At 42.2% G+C, this 21908-nt stretch overlaps 2 non-coding genes and 1 pseudogene across 2 annotated transcripts; 2 read left to right on the plus strand and 1 right to left on the minus strand.

Annotated features, from left to right (window-relative positions):
* Positions 1-254: 254 nt before the first annotated feature.
* LOC139661845 (Na(+)/citrate cotransporter-like) lies at positions 255-20351 on the minus strand (annotated as a pseudogene).
* Positions 8988-9060, plus strand: trnav-uac (transfer RNA valine (anticodon UAC)). Its single transcript has one exon. It is a non-coding gene; the product is annotated as a tRNA-Val (tRNA).
* Positions 9838-9910, plus strand: trnaa-ugc (transfer RNA alanine (anticodon UGC)). Its single transcript has one exon. It is a non-coding gene; the product is annotated as a tRNA-Ala (tRNA).
* Positions 20352-21908: the final 1557 nt, after the last annotated feature.

The raw sequence follows: 21908 nt of genomic DNA on the forward strand, positions 1-21908 counted from the left end.
TACACTTTTTCAACAATAAATGCAAAAAAAAAAATGATACAAAACAAATACTTTTCTTGTATTTTTTATACATTTTTTTGGATTTCTAACCCGATTACATTTAGTTCATGTAAAACAGTGTATCTTTAAGACTCGGGTTTAGGGTTCATGTTTAGGAAAATTAGGATTAGGTTTAGGTTAGGGAATGAATGTGTGTGTGTGTGTGTGTGTGTGTGTGTGTGTGTGTGTGTGTGTGTGTGTGTGTGTGTGTGCACCTGCATCGGAGCCCCTCCAGAAGCAGAGGTAGCGGGGGGGTTCAGAGGGAAGAATGAACAACAACACAGCAACAAACAGAGAGACGGTCGCATCAGTGACGAACCTGAGAGAGAGAGAGAGGGAGAGAGAGAGGGGGGGGGGGGGGGAGAAAGAGAGAGAGAGAGAGGGGGGGAGGGGGAGAGAAAGAGAGAGAGAGAGAGAGGGGGGGGAGAGAAAGAGAGAAAGAGAGAGAGAGACAGAGAGAGAGAGAGGGGGGAGAGAAAGAGAGAGAGAGGGGGGAGAGAAAGAGAGAGAGACAGAGAGAGAGAGGGAGAGAGAGAGAGAGAGGGGGGAGGGGGAGAGAGAGAGAGAGAGAGACAGAGAGAGGGAGAGAGAGAGAAAGAGAGAGAGAGAGGGGGGGGAGGGGAGAGAGAGAGAGGGAGAGAGAGAGAGAGAGAGAGAGGGAGGGGGGGAGGGGGAGAGAAAGAGAGACAGAGAGAGAGAGGGGGGGAGGGGGAGAGAAAGAGAGAGAGAGAGACAGAGAGAGAGAGAGAGGGGGGGAGGGGGAGAGAAAGAGAGAGAGAGAGAGACAGAAAGAGGGAGAGAGAGAGAGAGAGGGGGGGAGAGAGAGAGAAAAACAATGATGCACATATTTTTTACATATTTCTTATTTTTCTTATTTCTATATTATTGCTGTTATATACTGTAGTATAATGCACATCATTTGTTGCAGTGTTTACACAGTTCTTATCTGTATATATCCTGTATATATATTTTAAACAGCAAAAGCACAATTCTTCTGTTTGTATTTTTAAGTTAATTTTACCTACTCCTATTTATATATTTGATTTCAATGTTGCAATGTCACACAGCTCTGTTTACACATTTCTTTATTCTAGTATATCTTTAATTGTACATTTTTTGTTTTTATTTCACACTTGCTTTGGCAACGTAAACGTATGTTTCCCATGCCAATAAAGCCCCTTTGAATTGAATTAAATTGCGAGAGAGAGAGAGAGAGAGAGAGAGAGAGAGAGAGAGAGAGAGAGAGAGAGAGAGAGAGAGAGAGAGATTGTTAGATTGATGTAAAATTCCAGGACTTTTCCTTGACCTGAAACTGGTTCCTTCATGTTGTTTTTCAGTCTGAAAACATCGAATGTGATGAAAGTGTGAAACCAGTTGGAAAATACATTCTGCTGTATTCCTGGAAAGTGTTATTTGTAAAAAAAAAAAAAAATCAGAAGGTTTGTAAAAAAAAAAAAAGAAGACTTTCCCCGTCTGGAATACACAGAATAATAATATTGGACTTTCAACTGCTGAAACGTTGATGCAAGGATTTCATCTGATAAATCAAATCCTCTTCATGTCTTTTTCTTCTTCACTGCCTATTCCTTTCAGGCCAGTGTTTGGTCAGACGTGGTGCCAGAAGCTCCGCCCCCTCCGCTCACTTTATGAATGGGGATTTCACCATTCAGTTTTATATTTGCACACACACACACACACACATTGTGACAGAGCGGTTGGGTAATTCCCCGGTCCAATCCAGTGCACTTTGACAACCTTCAGAGAGTTTCATTCAAAAAAATACTCTCTATTCAGTTTGGAAGGGAAGTTTTTAAAGGTTTTAAGTGAAGTTTCTGCCTTCATTAGACAGTGGACAGTGAAGAGAGGCAGGGAAAGGTCAAAGGTCCCGGTCGAACCCAGGGATCGGGGTTACATGATATGATGATGTTATATTATTTTAGAAATGTGTTTGACATCTGTATCCTGGACGGAGGCCGTTAATTGCTACCTAAAATTACAAGGAAATATTAAAGTAGCAGCAGTAGCCTGTCTTTCTGTCCATTCAAAGCTGTGTGTGTGGTGTCATGAACCAAAAACACTCTCAATCCATTTCTCCACGTTCATTTTCCAGCATCTCTCTGAGCCTTACCAAGAACAGGCCGTTTCTGTCTCCGTGTCTTTAAGGCTCATTAATATTAACGATCCCTCCGTTCCGATCGGCTAACCGTTTCCAGAGTGAAACGTGAGACGCCGCGGCCCGGCAGCTACAGGTAGGGAAAACTCTCCGGTAATAAACAACGACAACCGCTCAACCGCTTTGAAAAAAACTCTTTGTTAGTCTATTATTTCTTACAAAAATGATAATGAGCGAACCTTTGTGACATCACAAAGTTACGGAAGTCCAAACGGCTCGTTTAGAGGCTCGCTGCACTAATATGGATTGTGTGGATTTAGTTTTGATACTTTCACCATGTTTAGATAGACCATCCAACTCCTTTATCACCACAGAGGAGAGGGGAGTCCTGCTTTACACCAGATGGACCTTTAAAAACAGAACCCAAGAAAACAATAAAGGCTCGGTCACATCTGATTTCACCCAGTGAATTATCTTCACTAACAGTTAGAGTGGATACAGACAACTTTTCAGCTTTTCCCCCGTTTCCAAGTGGTATTGTCGTTTGCGCCGCTGTCGCAAAGACAACCGGATCGCTTTCCGTTAGAGCCTAGCTCCATGAAGAAATGATTAACACCACTATGGAAATAAGGGAGAAGAAAGAAGCATGTCTACTGAAGAGGTAAATTAAAATTGAAAGAAAGCAAGAAACAACCGTAAGAATCCCAATTTCAAATAGAAACCCAATAGGACAACTTTCCAGTTCAAATGCTGCAAACTGGACCCGGATTGGACGGATTTCAGGAATTCTTTAGTGAGGGAGCCAATCAGGACCGATTCCAGCTGTGATGCGTTTCCTGCAGTTTGAGTTTTGAAAATGCAAAAAAACTTTAAATTGAACCTCTCACACAAAATCAACATCGACTCTGACATTAATATAAAGCTCATTCTGAGTCATCTGAAGACCTTTCCTGACCAAAGGGTTGGGTTTTCCAGGACAGCACCACCTCGTGTTTTATTCCTGAAATCATCAATCATTTAAGATGTTGAATGTTAAGTTCCAGTCAGTAAACCAGGCGGCTGGACAGAGTGACAGCAGGCGGTCGGACCATCAGCCTGCGTAAACAAGCGTCAGTCTGCTGTAGTGAAGTGTTGAAATTCGGTTTGTACAAACTGCAGGTCCAAGGTGACCACTTAAAACAACTAACCCCCCCGAGAGAAGCTGGAAAAAAGCTTTGCAGCAGCAAATAGCAAAGAGATACAGCAATGAAAAATCTCTCTCTCTCTCTCTCGTTTGTTGCTGTTGTTCCTCGTTCTTCCCTCTGACCTCCTCTGAGCCTCGCTCACCTCTCACCTGCTTTCTGCCCGACACCCATCACCCATCACCCATAAAGTCCTGGCTGACAGGAACAGTGTGGATCTCATTGATCTGTTTGTCCTGAACTGTGTTTTCGTGCTGTTTGCTGTCATGTTATTCTGAGCAGCTCCTCTGCCCTGGTTTCCCTCAGACAGCCTTCTGCAACGAGACAGTTCTCCGTTTTTCAGCAACGGAGAAAAGAAGGCTGATCTTCTTCTTCTAGTTCTGCTCAAATAAAGCATGCGTCCATTTCTCTGGCTGCAGAACGCGAGGCGGCGAGGCCGAGCCGAGGATTCAGGGAGTGTTCACACCAAGCATGTTTGGAGCGGTTCATCTGAACTCATGTCACCATTGTAGTCTTGGTGATTTTCATGTTTTAGACTCTATGGGCTGAGAAACTTCTACTAGCCTTGGACTGATGAAACCCTAATAAAACCCTGCTGGATAAACTCTGAAATGCCTGGAGGTCAAGCTGAAAACAAGGCTGTTTTTCTGGTGAAAAGCTGACATTTTGGAGGTTCAAGGTTTTCACTGAACGCAGATGATTTCCTCCTTCAGCTGGTTGGTTTGTCAGGTGAGAACGATGACCTTTGAACTCTGGTGACACCAAATAACGGCAGGAAGAGTCTCAGTCCTCTAACAAGAGAAATGCGGTGCGGTTCGTTAATCCAACCGACTACACCCTGAAACGCAAGGGATTATGGGTAGAAGGAGACGGATGCAGAACAAACTGAAGTCTGGACTGATGCTCATATTCATGTGTTCTTAACTGGTATGAACACCACAGAAGAAGAGATAGACAAGTCCGTCATGTGACCAGAGTGCGTACGCACAAAAAGAACGGAAACTGGTGTTTCTACAACAGAAGGAGGAAAAAACCCTGAATGAGACCGAAGACAAAGAACTGCAGAAAACAAACAAACAAATGCTTTAGTTTTCAGTGCTTTGGGCTGTTAGGGCTAGTTAATTAATCTTAACAGATAGATGTGGTCCGGTCTGTCCGGGCAACTCAACAAACAAGATGACATCAATTGATTGGCTAGGCCTCCCCATTGGGGTTCGCACCAATTTTAATCAAAAAAGAAAGTCACAATAGAGAAAAAGCAGAAAAATATATTACGTTTTTTCCAGTCGGTAAATGTTAGAGATAAGAGCCACAGCTAGTCACAATCAACAGTATTATAGAGATACCTAGCACTAATTATAGGCAGATAATCTCAATCACCACATGAAGAGCGAGCGTCACACCTCCGTCCGTTCAGCCAATCAGATCGTTCCTACGTTTGTTTTTTTAAAACTAGCGGTGAACACAGAGACGACGGTTCGACCGAAACAAAGATAACACAGAAAAACCTGGTGGAGCGTTGGGATGACTGGAGGTTTTCAGATCAGTTTCTTATTGACTTTATCCTGTAGAGTCTGTTCCTTCTGTTTTCTATCAAGCAGCTCCGTTATGAGCGAAGCTTCCTGTTCTTCTGCCTCAAAAGCAAACCAACGGACACAAATCTATCCGTCAATAATTGTCAGCTGTTTGCTTTTTTATTACATTTCCCTGTGTGTTTTCAGCACTGAGGCCGGTCCTGCGTAAATGCAAAGTGGAAAAAACAGAAAGCTGAAAGACAGAAAGCGAGTTGAAAGTTGAATGAATGGAGCGAGGTTGTCCGTTAACGCAGAGCCCGCCTCGGGGCAGAGAGCCGCAGTCCTGAACAAACAGGAATCAGAGGCGAAGAACAAACAGAGGAAACGTGTCATGAGGACAGACGGCGAACTTTAGTGTCACGTCAGCAGCAGCGGCTTCGACCTCTGATCCAGCAGCTGCACACCGCGGCTGCATGGACACACGTCAGCTGCTGGGCCGGTTCACTGAGGAGACCGGCCGCTCCGGTCAGGACTGGACTGAGGATGCATCGTTACCGAGTGTGAATGTGGGAGCGTATCTATGTTCCCTGGGTCCCATGTTCCCCAGATTTATATGGCACATAATGGGAACATGACAAAGGGTCCTATGTTCCCAGGGTCCAATGTTTAACCCTAACCCAGTTGAATGGCGCTGGCCACCCCTGAAATCTGACTGGCCAACCCAGTTGCCACCCCAAAATCCTGAGTTATGACTGGCTGATGGCCATGTTAGAGGTGGGACCATCAAGCCAGTTAATTTCTTTTTCCAAAACTACGCTCCTTGAGTTCCAAGAAACACGCCAAGGGGAGCAAAGAGAAGACCAATTTAGGTCTTGTGCCCCACCTCCACCACCCCGGTCAAAATGGCCTGGACACGCCACTGCTCGAAGGGCTCCACTCCCCTGAGTTTTAATCTAATAAACAACACTACTACTCCTACTACTACTTCCTACTTCCAAAGCAGCTGGAGCGAGGTGCAATCTATTTGCGGTGGATGGCCAGTGCCTAACATGGATAGCTCTGGTGAAAAGCCCCTCTGCTCTGTGAAACAGTTGCGGTCAGAGCTCTGGGTAAACATCTACACACAACCAACCTAACCCTAACCCTAACCCTAACCCTAAGGCTAACCCTAACCCTAACCCTAAGGCTAACCCTAACCCTAACTAAACATATTAAGCGAATACAGAGCTGGGGAACATCTTTTTCAGGTTCCCATTATGTGCTATATAGAGCTAGGGAACATAGGACCCTAGTAACATAGGACCTTGAGAACATAGGACCCTAGTAACATAGGACCTTGAGAACATAGGACCCTGGGAGAGCACATATGTAGAACTGGGGAACATAGGAATGACTCCGTGAAGGGGAATGTCACCCAGCCATAAGGAAACAGAATGTGAATTCTATTAAATTCCATGAAATTCCACTTCTAAGAGAGTTTGTCGAGAATTATTAATCAAACATGAATCAAATAAAAGACAGTTCAACCAATCAAACGCGTCTAATCATAATGTATGGATTACTATTACATGTTCTGCATCAAATACCAGCTGAAAGGTTCCTTTAACATTTTATGATATTCAGTATTGATAATATATTAGGGCTATTACATTGTGAATTCAACCGTTTACTGTAACTGTTTACCGTTTACTCTTTACTCATTTATTTATTATGTCTTGCTTTTTACTGATGCCTTTTCTACTTGCTTTTGCACTATCCCCTTTGCTGCTGTAACACTGTAAATTTCCCTGTTGTGGGATTAATAAAGGATTATTTTATTTTATCTTATCTTATATAACACTATGTGGAATCTCAGATATGTGGGGAAAAAACCCCCACAAAAAACAAAAAAAACATGGAATTTCACAGAATTTCATTGAATTCAATTAAACTTCCTGAAATTCAAATTCAATTCCAATTGTAGTAGATGACCTGACCCCGTCCTGCAGCAGTGTTACAGTGAGCAGGGGCCAGTTGCATAAAGATAGACCTGGTCTTAGACTTAAATGTGGCCTTGAATCAAACTTGTTATAGACACTTACAGTATATTTACCCGTTCATACTACTTCTTAATTCTTCTCTAATGTGTTGTTTCTGTCTCTAAAGTCTCTCTCTCTTCTTCAGGCTCTTTCCAAAAACCAAAGATTTGCCGTCTTCTATGAAACAGCCTCAGTATTTAAACTTCCCACTCTGACAGTTAGGCCGACTCGTTGCCATAACAACAAAATTCTTAACTCAAGATTAGCCGGGGGGGAGGTGGCTAACTGTCCTACCTCAAAATAAGTCAGTCGTAATATTTAAGCAACAGACAGTCTTAATTAGCCGAGTCCAACCTGAGGATCTAAGACCAGTCTAAGGCTTAGACTAGTCTTAAACTAGCTTTCTGCAGCTGGCTCCAGGTGTTAGAGGTGTGAGACGGGCGGAGTGCGTCTCCTACTCACTCTGCCTCGGCGTTGAAGAGGCGCGTGGCCCAGCCGTCGATGAAGCGCGGGTCTCTGGTGAACCACAGCGCCACCATCAGGACGAAGAGCGCCAGGACGCTGCCCTCCCCGAAGCTCATGGGCCCCAGGCGGCGGAGCTCGTCCCGGATCACGTCGTACGCCGCCCGCTCCTTCTCCGACCGGACCGTCCCGCAGCCCCAGGTCCGCCGCAGGCTGCAGGCAGGGGGGGCAGGGGGGCAGGGGGGCAGGGGGGCAGGGGGGAACAGGGTTCTGGTTGCTTGTTTGGTTTTGAAGTGACAGATTTTTTACAGGATTCTTATTCTTTTCATAGGATTTTCACAGAATTTTTTCTTTGCTGTTGTCAGTAATTTGCATCCTTTCTTTTTCTGTTTATTTTTGTAATTGTTGTATTTTATTTGTTTTTTCAATAACTTTGCTTCTATATTTTATCAAACTAAATATTTGCTATATTTATTTTCACAAACTCACCAAGGCAAATTCCCAGTGTTTCAATATTTAATATAATATATGCAGATTAAACTGATTCTGATCTCTAGTTAACATCTTAAAATGTTGTAATAATCTGTGTTGTAATCAGTGGATTACCCAGACTCACTGATGTACTTTCTGGAAGTGGGAGGAAGGCAGTATTTTTTAAATTATTTTTAATTAACATTACCTTAAAGTTGCTCTGTGTATAATTTTCCTATCAATAAATCATCAGCAGATTAATTTTGTATAATTACGTTAAATGGTGGATTTGGAGGGAAATCTGCTGGATCGCTTTACGGCACAAAGGAAGCAACGGGGCTGATGGGAAATGTAGTCTTAATGTGGAGAAACACTAGAACTGACAATACTACTGGTGAGAGAGAGAGGAGAGCAGTCGTCTCCAACATGCTCTCACTGGTTTCCAGTCATCAGACCGAGGGATCAGCATTAATGTGTAATGTGAAATATTTAAGTTTAAAAATGTGGCAGCTTTAACTTCTCAGCAGGTAATCAGAAACCTCTGATGGTTTACATGCTGACTGTGAATCACAGATGGTATAAAGTGAAAGTGAAAGTGAAAGTGAAAGTGAAGAGGTTCTGCGGAGTCGCTCACTTGCAGCCGACGTAGAGGAACTGCAGCCAGAACCAGGCGAATGTCAGCATCAGCAGCATGGTGGGGAAGGCGAACGCAAACCAGGACGCAAAGTTGATGACATCACCGTTCTGAGGGAAGAGCCTGCGAGGAAGAGAGGAGGAGAGGAGGAGGAGGAGGGGGAGGAGGGGGGTGGGAAGACGCAAAGGATGAGTAAACCGACAATTAAAGTCCTGAATTCTGCCCTGAAAACTGCAGCCCGCATGTCAGGTCTTTCTAAAAGATGTCTACGTTAATATTTTAGTGTGGTTATAAACATTGTTTTTATGTTTTACTGTCGCAGTCAGAATAAAGCTGCGGTTCTTTTCTTCCTTTGCGACATTCTTCACGTTCCACGCTTCAGAAGCATCGTCATCTATGATGATTTTTGTGTTATCGTTAGTTATACAAACTTTGAGTTTTACGAACATCTTAGCCTTACGATGCTTTTGGGAAATGCAACCCAGATCTGATTTTTAATAAAAGGTCGATATCAGCTGATAAATTCAGACACAGATGAATTAAACCCCTGCAGCAGGTTCCATAGTGTAGCGGTTATCACATCTGCTTTACACGCAGAAGGTCCTGGGTTCGAGCCCCAGTGGAACCAGCCTGGTTTTCAGAGAGATTTCAGAGTCCTGGATTGTTTTGGGACACTAATTTTATTTTATTTATCCTTTATTTAGCCAGGAAGGTCCCATTGAGATACAGGATCTCTTCTTCCAGGGAGTCCTGGTCAAGATGGCAGCTAGAACTAAAACTCATTCAAAGGAAGATGATGATGATGATACTAACTGTATTACAATCAATTCAAGTTAAGGGCTGCCCATGTGTTGATCAATTCTAGAATGACTGATTTTATTTCATTTTATTTTATTTTGTATTAACTGTATATTGATTTTGTGTTGATGTTCAGATCTCTATTTACTTGACTTGTGTGTATATATATATTGACACTGATACTTCCACTAACTACTGATAATGCTCTTACTAACTACTGATGATATTGATGAATTTACACTAACTATTTTGGTTGAACTGATCTTATCTTATCTATTGCTTATCTACTGTTATACAGTTTATGTAACTCCCTCCTTCTATTAACCAATGTATGTCCATCTAATGTCTAATGTCCAATGCCTGTTCTTTATACTACCTGCCCAGGGACTACGGATGAAAAATAGCCTTCTTGGCTAATTCTGGCATATATTTTAATGTGCACTGTCCCAGTCAAATAAACTAATAAATAAAAAATAAATGAATAGAATAAAGATGTAATCAATCGTCATATCAATTACATCAGAGGTGACACTGACAACACTGACTGGACCAGATATGATTATCAGCTGATAACATTTGCACACAGATTAACCAAACCTCTGCAGCAGGTTCCATAGTGTAGCGGTTATCACATCTGCTTTGCACGCAGAAGGTCCTGGGTTCGAACCCCAGTGGAACCAGCCTGGTCTTTAGAGAGATTTCAGAGTTCTGGATCTAGAAAGTCGCAAGTTTGGTTCCCACAGCAGCCGGTAGCTGTGACTGAAGACATGCTGCTGTTTCTCAGACTCCTCATGCCCCAAAAAGTACTGTTACGATCACAATGCCATGTTAGGATATGGTACAGTTATTTATTTATAATATCTTTGTGTATTTGAAGTAGCAAAGACCGTCCCTCTGTGACGTCACAGGTTTGAACCCTGCAACAGTAACGAGACTCAAGACCTGCTCGCTCTCACTGACTAGAATGTAAATACAACACAAGCATTCTGGGAAATATAATTCTGTTGGACCTGTCTGGTGTGTGTTTGTGTGTGTGTTTGTGTGTGTGTGCGTGTTTGTGTGTGTGTGTGTGTGTCAGTACTCACTGGCTCATCTGGCCAGTTAACACCAGGTTAGGTCCGGTTCCGGTCAGAGTGGCGATGCCTCCGATGCTGGCAGCGTAACACACACACAGCAGCAGGCCTTTACACATCCTCTTCCTCTCCTCCTCCTCTTCCTCGCCGCTCAGCTCCTCTACCTCCATCTGGCAGCGTCCAGCTTCCAAGGACAGAACCACTGTGACAGAGAAGAGATTCTCTCTTTAACTTATTGATCGTGTAACCATAGCATCTGGTCAGCTAACCATCACTGTCTTGTTGTTAACACATCTGATTAGCACACTAGCTAACGTAGCTAGTAGCGGCTAGCATTAGCGTGTTCACATTAACATCAGTGTGTTTTCTGGCTAGTTAGCTAGCTAACACTTTGTTCAGGTTAACTGAGCTGACTCTTCTCAAGCTACAACTCTTCATGTTTTGGAGTAGAGACTAGGGCTAAAGACAAGACAGTTTACTGTGTCACAGTAACCTACATTTGGAAACAAATCCACCTTATCACACTATTCACTTTTACTGAGAACGTTACTGAATGGATCTACAGCCACACCACAACAAGCTGACTCAGCTGCTCTCTGCTGACAGCTGCTTGCTACAGACTCTTTAATTCTCCAACGTTCCTCCATGTTGGTGCCAGTTGTGTTTATTAGACAGAGTCTCCTGTCTGGACTCACCAGGCCCGGTGTTGGTGCCGTCTGAAGGCGGTTTGTCCTGCGGTGTGGGTTTGTCCTGGACGGTCGCTCTCTCCTGGCTGTCCGTTTGACCTTCTGACCCCAGTTTCTCCTGATTGGTCACATTGCCTTGCAGGTTGCTGTTTTTTTCTTGGCTGCCTTGCTGCAGAGTTGCATCATTCAGACCTGGGAAAACAGGCACCAAAAAAACTGTTCCATAAACCCTGATGAAGGCCATGAGCCGAAACTTTCCAGTGTTACCTGCCCATTCCATGCACCTCGTCAATAGGTGAAGTTGTGCCAGAATTCCAAATTCAAAACAGACACCAAACACATGAGGTACGGACCAGACTGGAAAACTTGTCCGTACTTGGTCTATCAAGCCTTCAACCCTGAACTCTGGCAAGTCCCTGAATCTATTGACTAACCATTTGTAGACAAGTGGAGCAATGACAAGATATTATTTGGTCAGTGTGATAAATGAAAGGCAACATTGGTCCTGAATGCTCTGATGATGTAATTTTGTGGTCTTGCAATTTTGGCAACATGATCACGCAAATACACAAAATGAAGACGACTTGTTGACACCAAATTGCGTGTTGGTGGCACGTAAAGTGTTAAAACTACGTTTTCCCATCAGGAAACAGTTACATGAAGGAGACACGACTGTAAACACGAAGTAGAGTCACAGTGAAGCAGCTCAGTGGAAAGTAAGGGTGTTGCTGTCGGGTGGAGGATGGGTGGATGAGTTTGACTTCAATGCCGGAGACCAGAGTTCAATTGCCGTAGGAAGGAATTTTCTACTGGGAGACAAATTTACATTTTTTGTGAAAGTTTGTCTTATTGAACTGACCAACGCCTCTGAACGTAATTTTCACATAATTTGTGTCTGCAGCACGTAAATCTGCCTTTCAGAGTTCCTGCTCATTTCACGACTTTTAGGATTGTACCGTTCTCCAGGATGCTCGGGGTCGAGACCAGCAGACCGCCGGTGGTTTTCTCCTGGAGTTCCTGCCGTGGGACCGCACCGCGTCTCTGGCTCTCGGGGGCCTCGGGGTCTCGGGGCCCGTTCAGCTGGTCCAGAACGGCCTGGACGATGGGGACCATCATGGCAGTGGTGGCCGTGTTGCTGATCCACATGGACAGGAAAGCCGTCACTCCCATGAACCCCAGCATCAACCTAGGAGATGGAGGGAGGGTGGAGGTGGAGAGGGAGGGTGGAGAGAGAGGAGAAAGAGTCTAAACACCAGGTAGACGAACGATTAACAGAAACCATTACGGAGGCTGCAGGTTTCACAGTTGGAGAACTGTTCAGCGCCAGGAGGTTTGAGCTCTACTGACATGATAAGACCCAGTCTGTCTCACCAACTGATGCCCATATGCAGGATTCCCACTTATTTTCCAATTAAATTCCAAAGGTTTTCCATAACTTCATACCAAATTTTCCTGACAGTACTACTTTAGTGTAAAGTAACCTTTACAAATGCTATGCATGAACTATTAACTTCAAGAATTACATCTTAATTAGATTAGATTAGATTAGATCACACTTTATTGATCCCCTAAGGTAATAATAATCGTACAGGAAAGGTAATAGGAAAGGTAATATTTATAAAACCTATTAAATTATATAAAATATAAAGGTAAAATATAAAACTAGAAAAAGTATCTTAAGTGTCTGTAGTGGTGTTGAGTGTTAGTCCTGTGCAATAAATAAACTGAGTCCAAGATATAATATAATCCAGAGGTGGGTAACTGTAATGTAATTTCCTTTCGTTTATTTACAGCTGCAAGAAGTGATTTTCGGACCACTAGAGGGCGACAGAAACCGCAACACATTTGTAAATAAACCACAGCAAAACTACTGGACTAAGGAAACCCCTAATCTCAAACCGTGCATAAAGGCTAACAGCTAAACTAACAGCTAAGCTAACCGTACCTACGGAGAAGTGTCACCGATTACCAGTCTCACTTTGCCAGATCTTTCACTTGCTGAAGGTCACATGTCCCACAATGACAAGTGAAGAGGCAGGTAGCAAGTTTACTAGTTTAACAAGTTTACCAAGTTTAACAAGTTTACAGAGTTTAACAAGTTTACTGGTTTAACTGGTTTACCAAGTTTACCAAGTTTACCAAGTTTGACAAGTTTACTGGTTTAACTGGTTTACCAAGTTTACCAAGTTTACTAGTTTAACAAGTTTACCAAGTTTACCAAGTTTGACAAGTTTACTGGTTTAACTGGTTTACCAAGTTTAACAAGTTTACTGGTTTAACTGGTTTACCAAGTTTACCAAGTTTAACAACTTTACCAAGTTTAACAAGTTTACTGGTTTAACAAGTTTACCAAGTTTAACAAGTTTACCAGTTTAACAAGTTTACTGGTTTACCAAGTTTACCAAGTTTACCAAGTTTACTGGTTTAACTGGTTTACCAAGTTTACCGGTTTAACAAGTTTACTGGTTTAACAAGTTTACCAAGTTTAACAAGTTTACCAAGTTTAATAAGTTGACTAGTAAGTTTACTAGTTTAACAAGTTTACTGGTTTAACTGGTTTAACAAGTTTACCAGTTTAACAAGTTTACTGGTTTAACAAGTTTAACAAGTTTAACAAGTTTAACAAGTTTACTAGGTTAATTTTACTAGTAAGTTTACTAGTTTAACAAGTTTACCAGTTTAATAAGTTTACTAGTTTAACAAGTTTACCAGTTTTACAAGTTTAACAAGTTTACTAATTTAATAAGTTTACCAAGTTTACTAGTTTAACAAGTTTACTAAGTTTAACAAGTTTACTAGTTTAACAAGTTTACCAGTTTTACAAGTTTTACAAGTTTATTAATTTAATAAGTTTACCAAGTTTACCAAGTTTACTAGTTTAACAAGTTTACTAAGTTTAACAATTTTACTAGTTTAACAAGTTTACCAGTTTTACAAGTTGAACAAGTTTACCAGTTTAACAAGTTTACTAATTTAACAAGTTTACTAGTTTAATAAGTTGACCAGTTTAACAAGTTTACCAAGTTTAACAAGTTTACAAGTTTAACAAGTTTACTAATTTAACAAGTTTGCTCGCTCGCTTCATTGGTTCCCCCATTACGAGATTTTTTTCAGGAATGGGAGGGGGAGAGCGCTGCTTTTAAACAGCGAGGGAGGAGACAAGCTAGTATTAAAAAATGAAAAGCTACTAAATGGGTTGGGAGGAGCTTCCAGTCGGTCCGGGTTTTGACAACAAGCTTTAGAAAAGAGGTGAAAACAGCAACACAGCGGGATATTGGTTTATATCATCATGTCTCAAGGAAATCTCTACATAGCACACAGTTTCAGGATTGATCATAGGGTCTGAAATCGCTTATTGCAGGTTTAACCTTTGCATGCCGATAATAGTTGAATCATAGTTGGAATCACATGACAAAATCTGATTTCATTTTTCCAAATTACTTTAATTTTTAATTTCAAAAATTTCAAAAAATGATGAACCTTGTATTGTGATTTAATATTTCATTACTTTTCCAGAAGTGTAATATTTTACAATTTTCTAAGACATTTCCAGGCCTGGAAAACTAATTTTCTGAATTTCCCACAGCCATGAAAATCATGACTGTGACCCTGCATGACGTGTGGTGACTTCTTGTATTTCATTACACTCATCTGTTTTTAACCTGGTTCAGTCGTGTGTGTGTGTGTGTGTGTGTGGTGCTGAGCTGGTACTCACAGCGCGGGCCGCACCCCGACCATCAGCAGCACCCGCAGCGCGATGCGGCGGTGCAGGTTCCAGTGCTCCACCGCCACGGCAACCATCAGCCCGCCCACAAACAGCATGTTGGTGTCCTTCAGGTACTGCATACACACCTGGTTCACACCACACACACACACACACACACACACACACACATATACTTATTTCCCTTAAAGGACACCTTATACAGTATATCTCAGCTAGCAACAAGGGAATTAAAAGTTTTCATTTGACAAATCATTTTGGCTGCACTAGCCTTCGTCAGGGTTACAGGATTAAATACAACAACTACTATTAAAGTGGATTGTTTACTTTTGTTCCTTTTATCGCACTCTGTAAAGGACAGCGGCATGTAGAATCACACCGGTTGGTAACCATAGAAACTGCTGCAACACACAGCTTTGCAGTCTGCTGCCATAACGATAGCTAGCTAACGTTAGCACACACAGGCTCTCTGAATGTCCTGACAGACCGCAACAATTAACTTTTCAAACTCAGTGACAACAGAACAAACTCTCATTTCATTCACGCAGCATGGCATCCACTGATAGGTCAGTTGTGTGGTGAAAGCCTGTGTCCCGGTGTCAAAAAGATCAAGACAGTTCAGCTCGGCCCGCCCAACATGATCTCATAAAAAGTTTGAAATGATCATGACCTCTGAAATGCAGATTTACATGCTGTGGACATGAATTGTGTGAAAATTACGTTCCTCCACTATGAACTGGATTCTGTGAAAAAAACATGAATTGGACATTTCAGCTAAATGTTAAAACGGTTCAGTTTAGACAACTAAAAGTACTTGGTTAATAGTTGCAGTACAGACTATATTGCAGTAGTACTGCAGTAGCACTAGTTGCAGTACAGACTGTATTTAGGGCTGAACATTTTGAAAAAATATCTACTTGCGATTATTTTGACTGATATTGCAATTGCGATATGATTTGGGATATTAGACGGAATGATAATTTTTATGTCATTATTCTCATTTTCAATTAAAAACATATTATAATGATTATGGTGTGATTTTTGTGGGGATCTGTACCAAACAAAGATGTTTTCTTCAGTCTGTAGAATATGATGTGTAGGCCAGGACATCTCTGCAGCACCACAATATTTAATTTAAAATGATATTTTGACACATTTCACCTTTAACAAATATTGCGCCTCCTGCGATTTGATAAGATTTTGATTAAGTGTTCAGCCCTAATTGTATTACGGTAGTATTGCAGTAGCAGTAGTTGCAGTACAGATTGTATTGCAGTAGTATTGCAGTAGTTGCAGCTTACGTCTTTAGACTGCATGACTCCCAGCAGAGGGAACAGGACGGTCGGCAGCAGCGCCGTCACCGCCAGCGGCAGCACCTCCTACACCAGTACACCGCCATGAGGCCGATCACATAGGCACAGGCTGCCTCCTGCAACACACACACACACACACACACACACACACACACACACACACACACACACACACACACACACACACAAGGTCAACAGTAGAATGAGCTTAAATTGCTCAAATGCCACCATTAAGCAACCAAGACAATGAAGTGCAAAGGCTGAGACTGCATGAACACACACACACACACACACACACACACACAGACACACACACACACACACACCTTTGTGTTTTTTCCTCACATCTCATTGATTCAAACTGTATTCCACCTTCTGAGCCTATTTACAACTGCAAAAATAAAAGATGTTTTGTTGGAAACTGAAGACTCTTATTGATCCAGACTCACACTGTGAGGCCCGATACTGCGGAGCCTGTGTTAAGATCCCACGTGCACGTCTGTCAGGAGCGTGCACGTGCCTCTACATGTGGCTGTGTTTCAGGGAGGCACCGGTTGGGGCGGCGGCGGCGGCAGCCAATGGTGAGAGAGCAGGGAAAATGTGGGCGGGGCAAAAGGGAGCGAGGACCCAGATACTGCCGAGGAACTCTTGAGCGAGGAACTGTTTCAAAACTTTTGCGTTCTCCCAAGAAACATTCGGTGTGGAAAACAAACCGGCCTGCAGCCCGCTGTGCTGTGTTGCAGAGAGAAAACTGCAAAACATTTATTTACAATCCTGTTTTTTTTTTCACACTAAACGTTTCTTTGGAGAACAAAATACCTCCGCAAGAGAATGCAAAAGTGAGAGATAGCGTAAAAGTATCTTTTTTTTCATCACTTTTTTCTTCACCTCCCCCATGTCCCCTTAGGGCCTCCGTAGATTTGTCTTGTTTCAACAGAACAGCTGTGACCGGAATGGATCACTATCTGAGTTTTAGGGCACTAATACATACATCAGACATTTTAGTGTCCGAATCGCAAAATGATATTGTGGAATGATTTTTAGGGCACTACATATTTCCCACAATGCACTGTAATATGTAGTGAACAAGCCTGGTCACTAAAACGGTGAAAGTACCAGAATGCATTGCGAGTCTGTTGTCACCCTTCTGTGGTTTTATAATGATGCATCCTCTTCTTCACCAAACCTGTTTGCTAATGCAAGTAAATAAACTTTTTTTGGTACCAAAAAGACGTCAAGCTATTCTAAAGATGTTTTCTTTTAACTGCCAATTCATAACTAATTATAAATGCAGGTTTTGTTAAGCTAGTTTGAGCTCGTTAACGCTAACATTAACATTGCGGTCTGTTGTTCAGGAAGGTATTTATCTCTAGCTGCAGGTTATACGGCACAGAGCTTATTGTCAGGTGTTTTTTGTTAATGTCAGCTAGTGAGAATCCAAAACCTGAAGGAAACCTCACAGCTGGATCAGTGAAGAGCTGCTGTGAGAAAATAAACAGAAAAAAGAAGCCGAACACAACTCCGACACAGAGAATATTTATTCACCGACATAAGGTCGGAAAACGCCTTAACGTTTAATGTCAGCTAGTGACACATATACGGCTTTGAAGGAATATTGGTAACTTGTCAAATGTGAGCTGAAACATTTGTTTATGCGACTGGTGAACGCAGACGCAGGTTGATGATGAATGATGATGAATTAAGTGTCCGAATTCACTCATTAATCATGTGTGATTTACCGCTAATTATATATATATAGGGAAATACAGATGAGGGAACAGTGATCCATTCCGGTCACAGTCAGCCTCTTCAGAAGTTGTGTCACTTCAGGGGAACCAGAGAGAGGCTTCACTCCTCCTGAGGCCGCAGGAGGCCGGACAGGAGTGACAGGAGCGGCTCTGTCTAAACACTGGATCTCACAGCAGGTTTTCATTCCCTTCACTCCCTTCAGCACAGAGACTCGCCCGGCCTCCTGCTGAGCTCATGGATCCTTCATGTATGGATTTCTGGGAACGTCACCGGAGACTTTTAGGAAAACAATCACTGAAGAATAAGTAGAACCACTACAGTGTTTCCCACAGGGGCCGATAGAGTCTCTATGGTCCTCATACTGACTTCATAGTGAATGCGTTGAACTTCATGATAACTTCATCTGCTATAGTATCCTTGTAATATTCCTATAATATTCTGGTAACACTTTACAATAAGGGTCACTAAGTTAATAAGGGTTAGTTAATGCTTAATAAGCATTAACTAACCCTTAATTAACAGTTAACTAATGTGTAATTTACTAATAGTGTTCATGTTAACTAAGGTATTAATTTATACATTATTTAATAGTTTATAAAGATGACTATTAAATAATGTATAAATTAATACCTTAGTTAACATGTACACCATTAGTAAATGATTACCAGACACATTAGTTAACTGTTAATTAAGGGTTAGATAATGCTTATTAAGCATTAACTAACCCTTAACTTAGTGACCCTTATTGTGAAAGTGTTACCATGAATTCAATTCTTAAATTAGATGGTATATCAAATAGTGGCGTGAGATTAACTAAGATCTTGAACTCGTAGCACTTATTCCAAGCAGCATAGCATGTGTGACTGCTCTGTGGACAGCCGGGGTTTACATCTGTATAGGTGCTACACCCAAAGGCCACACAGCCAGCTCTCCATAAATAAAAAGGAGGTCATGAGACTGAGAGCAGGGTCTTTGCCTATTCGTGATCCCTCAGGGCCTGGCAGGACAATCCTCTGCTCTCTTCCTCCCGGTCTCTCTATCGCCATCTCTACCGCCGTGTCCACCCGAACGACTCCTCTGAGAGCCGCCGGCACAAATACGCCGCCGCTCTAAACAGGGTCGTCCCAGTGCCTATCTTGTTGGGACAAAATAACATGGAGCCGTGTTTACCATATGAAAACCTCTCATTGTGTTCCTGTTACTAATCCCGCATTAGGCCGCGTGGGGTATCGCCTGTGTTCCGGGCCCATACCGGATTCCCCCCCAGGCCAGCGCTCATCTTTCAGACCTGTATTCTCATGTTAAGCAGTACTTTCTAAAGTACTACGGCAAAGGATTCACTCCTCTCCCACCCACAATACTCCTCCGTTTCGGGAAAGCGAGTCCACTTGTCATACCAACCGTGGAATCTGGTTCTCTACTCTTGATGTTTTGTTTTTTTTCCCTCTCTCTTACTCGCGCTCTCTTTCACCGACGGGGTCAATTTCCCCGCTCGTATAAATGAAACGGGATTCCGTTTGGCGGCTGTTTTTGTTTTGGCTATAAGAGCTGTTTAAGTAGAGCTTTCCACATCCTCTGCGAGGCTCCTTCAGCTCAGCAATGAAAGGAGCCTTTCTTTGCACTCGCTGAACAAGGAGAAAATAGAGAAAAGGGAAACCTCAGTTACAAGGGCAATCAGTCAATGTTACAATTGCAGGCACTAGGATTGGGCTATTTTCATGTACCTCACCATTTATACGAACTTATTTAACACGCCTGCTGGAAGGCCACAAAAGGTGTCTATGTGTGAAAGTGTTTTTCTATTATCTTGGCCTGGGCCTTTTTAAGACATGAAAAACACTCACACTGATCACTTTAACACAGTGATTCTCAACCTTTTTCATATCAAGGACCCCTAATTTATTCCATTTTATTGTTAGATATGATTTTGTCCAGAATTCCATGACTACAGTATCTGTATCGTAGGTAGAGAGATAACAGAGGAAACTATGATCAAAACAGTCGTTCTTCTACAGTCTCTATAGTGTTAACTTCTTGTGAATGAAATAATGCTGAAGTTTAACAATTCATCAGTTTGCTGGGGACCCCCTGAAACTCCCTCAAGGACCCCTGGTGGTCCCCGGACCCCACGTTGAGAACCACTGCTTTAACAAATAATGTTTCTGCACATTGATCATAGATCTGAGCACTAAACACAGTGGTCAGACCCAAACAAAATTCATATTATGTCATATTACAAGTGTATTGTGCCTGTTTACTACTACAAGGAAGTTGTACTCCCCTTTGAAATGAACAAGATCCAAAAATATACTACTCTATAATAGATTGTATAATATGTAATATATATATGTAAGCTGGATACATGCGAAAATGCAAATACAGCAACTACAGAATTGAAAGAACATGACAAGAAAAACATTTTCCTCTCTGTGGTACAGCAAGAATGTCTGAAAGAGTACCAGTTGGCCTCAGAACCTTTTTTTTTTTTTGTAGCTCAGAGAAATTTGATGTTGTAATTGGGCCAACATCTGTGATGGCTGCTTGGATTTCGAGGGTTAATTTCCTCACCTCCCCATTACCCATCTGCAGGCTGCCAGCCTCTCAAAGCCAGTAGCACAACTGCATATACAAAAAGATCACAGAGAACAGATAGACCTCGCTGACACAGGATCTTCAGTGGTGTCTCATAAAAGATAGAATGAATTAGCAGACTGGCAATCAGCCAAGCAAAAGACACAGCAGCACGAGACTAGAGAAGTACTTAAAAGCACTGGTCAAAAAAAAAAAAAAGAATTGAAACAGACAGCAATAGTGGTCAAAGGTTTCTGTTAATGGAGAGGTTTTGTGGTCAGCACATTTTTACTAATGACATTCTTCTTACTAGAACTAGCTCACAAAATACATAGTTAAATATTTAAAAATTCACATGTTTTTAGCCCTAGCTGTAACTTTAATGGCATTCCTTGAGCTGCTACAGTTTGAAAGTAGTTACATTTTGGTTTAATTTTCCAGGTAATTTGGTGACTTCTGGTCTGAAGCAGAGACATGTTTCCAGGTAATTTGGTGCTCTGATAGAAGGCCATACTCATTGCCTACTGAGGACTTGCATGGGACTCATGAAGTACCTGTATTATTATTACCTCCGCCAACGGAGTTGGACGGAGGTAATAATAATGTGTGTTCTAACAGCCGCCCCATCAAATGTAGCAATATTTGATTGGAATTGAAATCACGATTGAGGGTCAAGATCTGAAACAGATGGGAGGACCACAAGTTTGGTAAGCAGTCTAATATAGAGTTTACCTTTACTTCAGCTGTACGGGCTCTGCTGTCCTGAGTGGTTATGAGGCGTGTGACCTTGCCCAGTGGCCAGTGTCCTCTAGGTAGCTGTGGGTCCATTACCATGACAAAAGCATCAGTTGGGATGGTGTCAATATCCTTGAGCCATTTTGAGCAGGTTTGGAGACTGGGCAGGTAGGTTTTGATGAAATGAGACCAGAAGTGATCAGCAAGTATTTGACTATGTCTCCATTGCCTGCGCGATCATTTCAGTATTGGCATATACAACTTGGGGAAGGGAAGCATCTCAATGCCCCATTAGGAGTAGATTTGGTGTCACAGGGTCAGGGTCAGCAATGTCTGACGATACATAACCAAGGGGTTTTGAGTTGAGTATGCCTTCTATTTCAATTAGCACAGTATTCAGCACTTTGTGAGATACTGTTTGGGTTCCCAATGAGACTCTGAGGGCAGTTTTGATGGATGTCCCCCTACCACATACCCCCAAAATGTGGTGAATGAGGTGGGTTGAATCTGAACTGAGCTTGCTGCTTCTCCAGTTGCTCTTTCAGAGATGGGCTGAGATTAGAGGAGGTATTGTACAACTCTCTTTCACCCCCTTTAAAGTTAGTACCACAATCGGATATTAGTTCAAAAGGGCATCCTCGATGTGCTATGAATCTTACTGAAGTGCCTGTATTGACCACTAGCTCAGTAGGGCAGGAAGCTGACTTTTATGGTCACTACACATAAAATTTTGTCACTGGGTGGTCCATTCTGTATAATATTCACTGTACTTTATTCCAGAACAACCACCTCTCATACCCGAACTGTGTTTTTCTTTGAATTTTCTT

Source organism: Centroberyx affinis, unplaced genomic scaffold (genome assembly GCF_046629955.1).
Source record: "Centroberyx affinis isolate AG114_WGS23_722 - 3 ecotype Tasmania unplaced genomic scaffold, CSIRO-AGI_Caff_v1 ptg003631l_1, whole genome shotgun sequence".
NCBI classification, from domain to species: Eukaryota; Metazoa; Chordata; class Actinopteri; order Beryciformes; family Berycidae; genus Centroberyx; species Centroberyx affinis.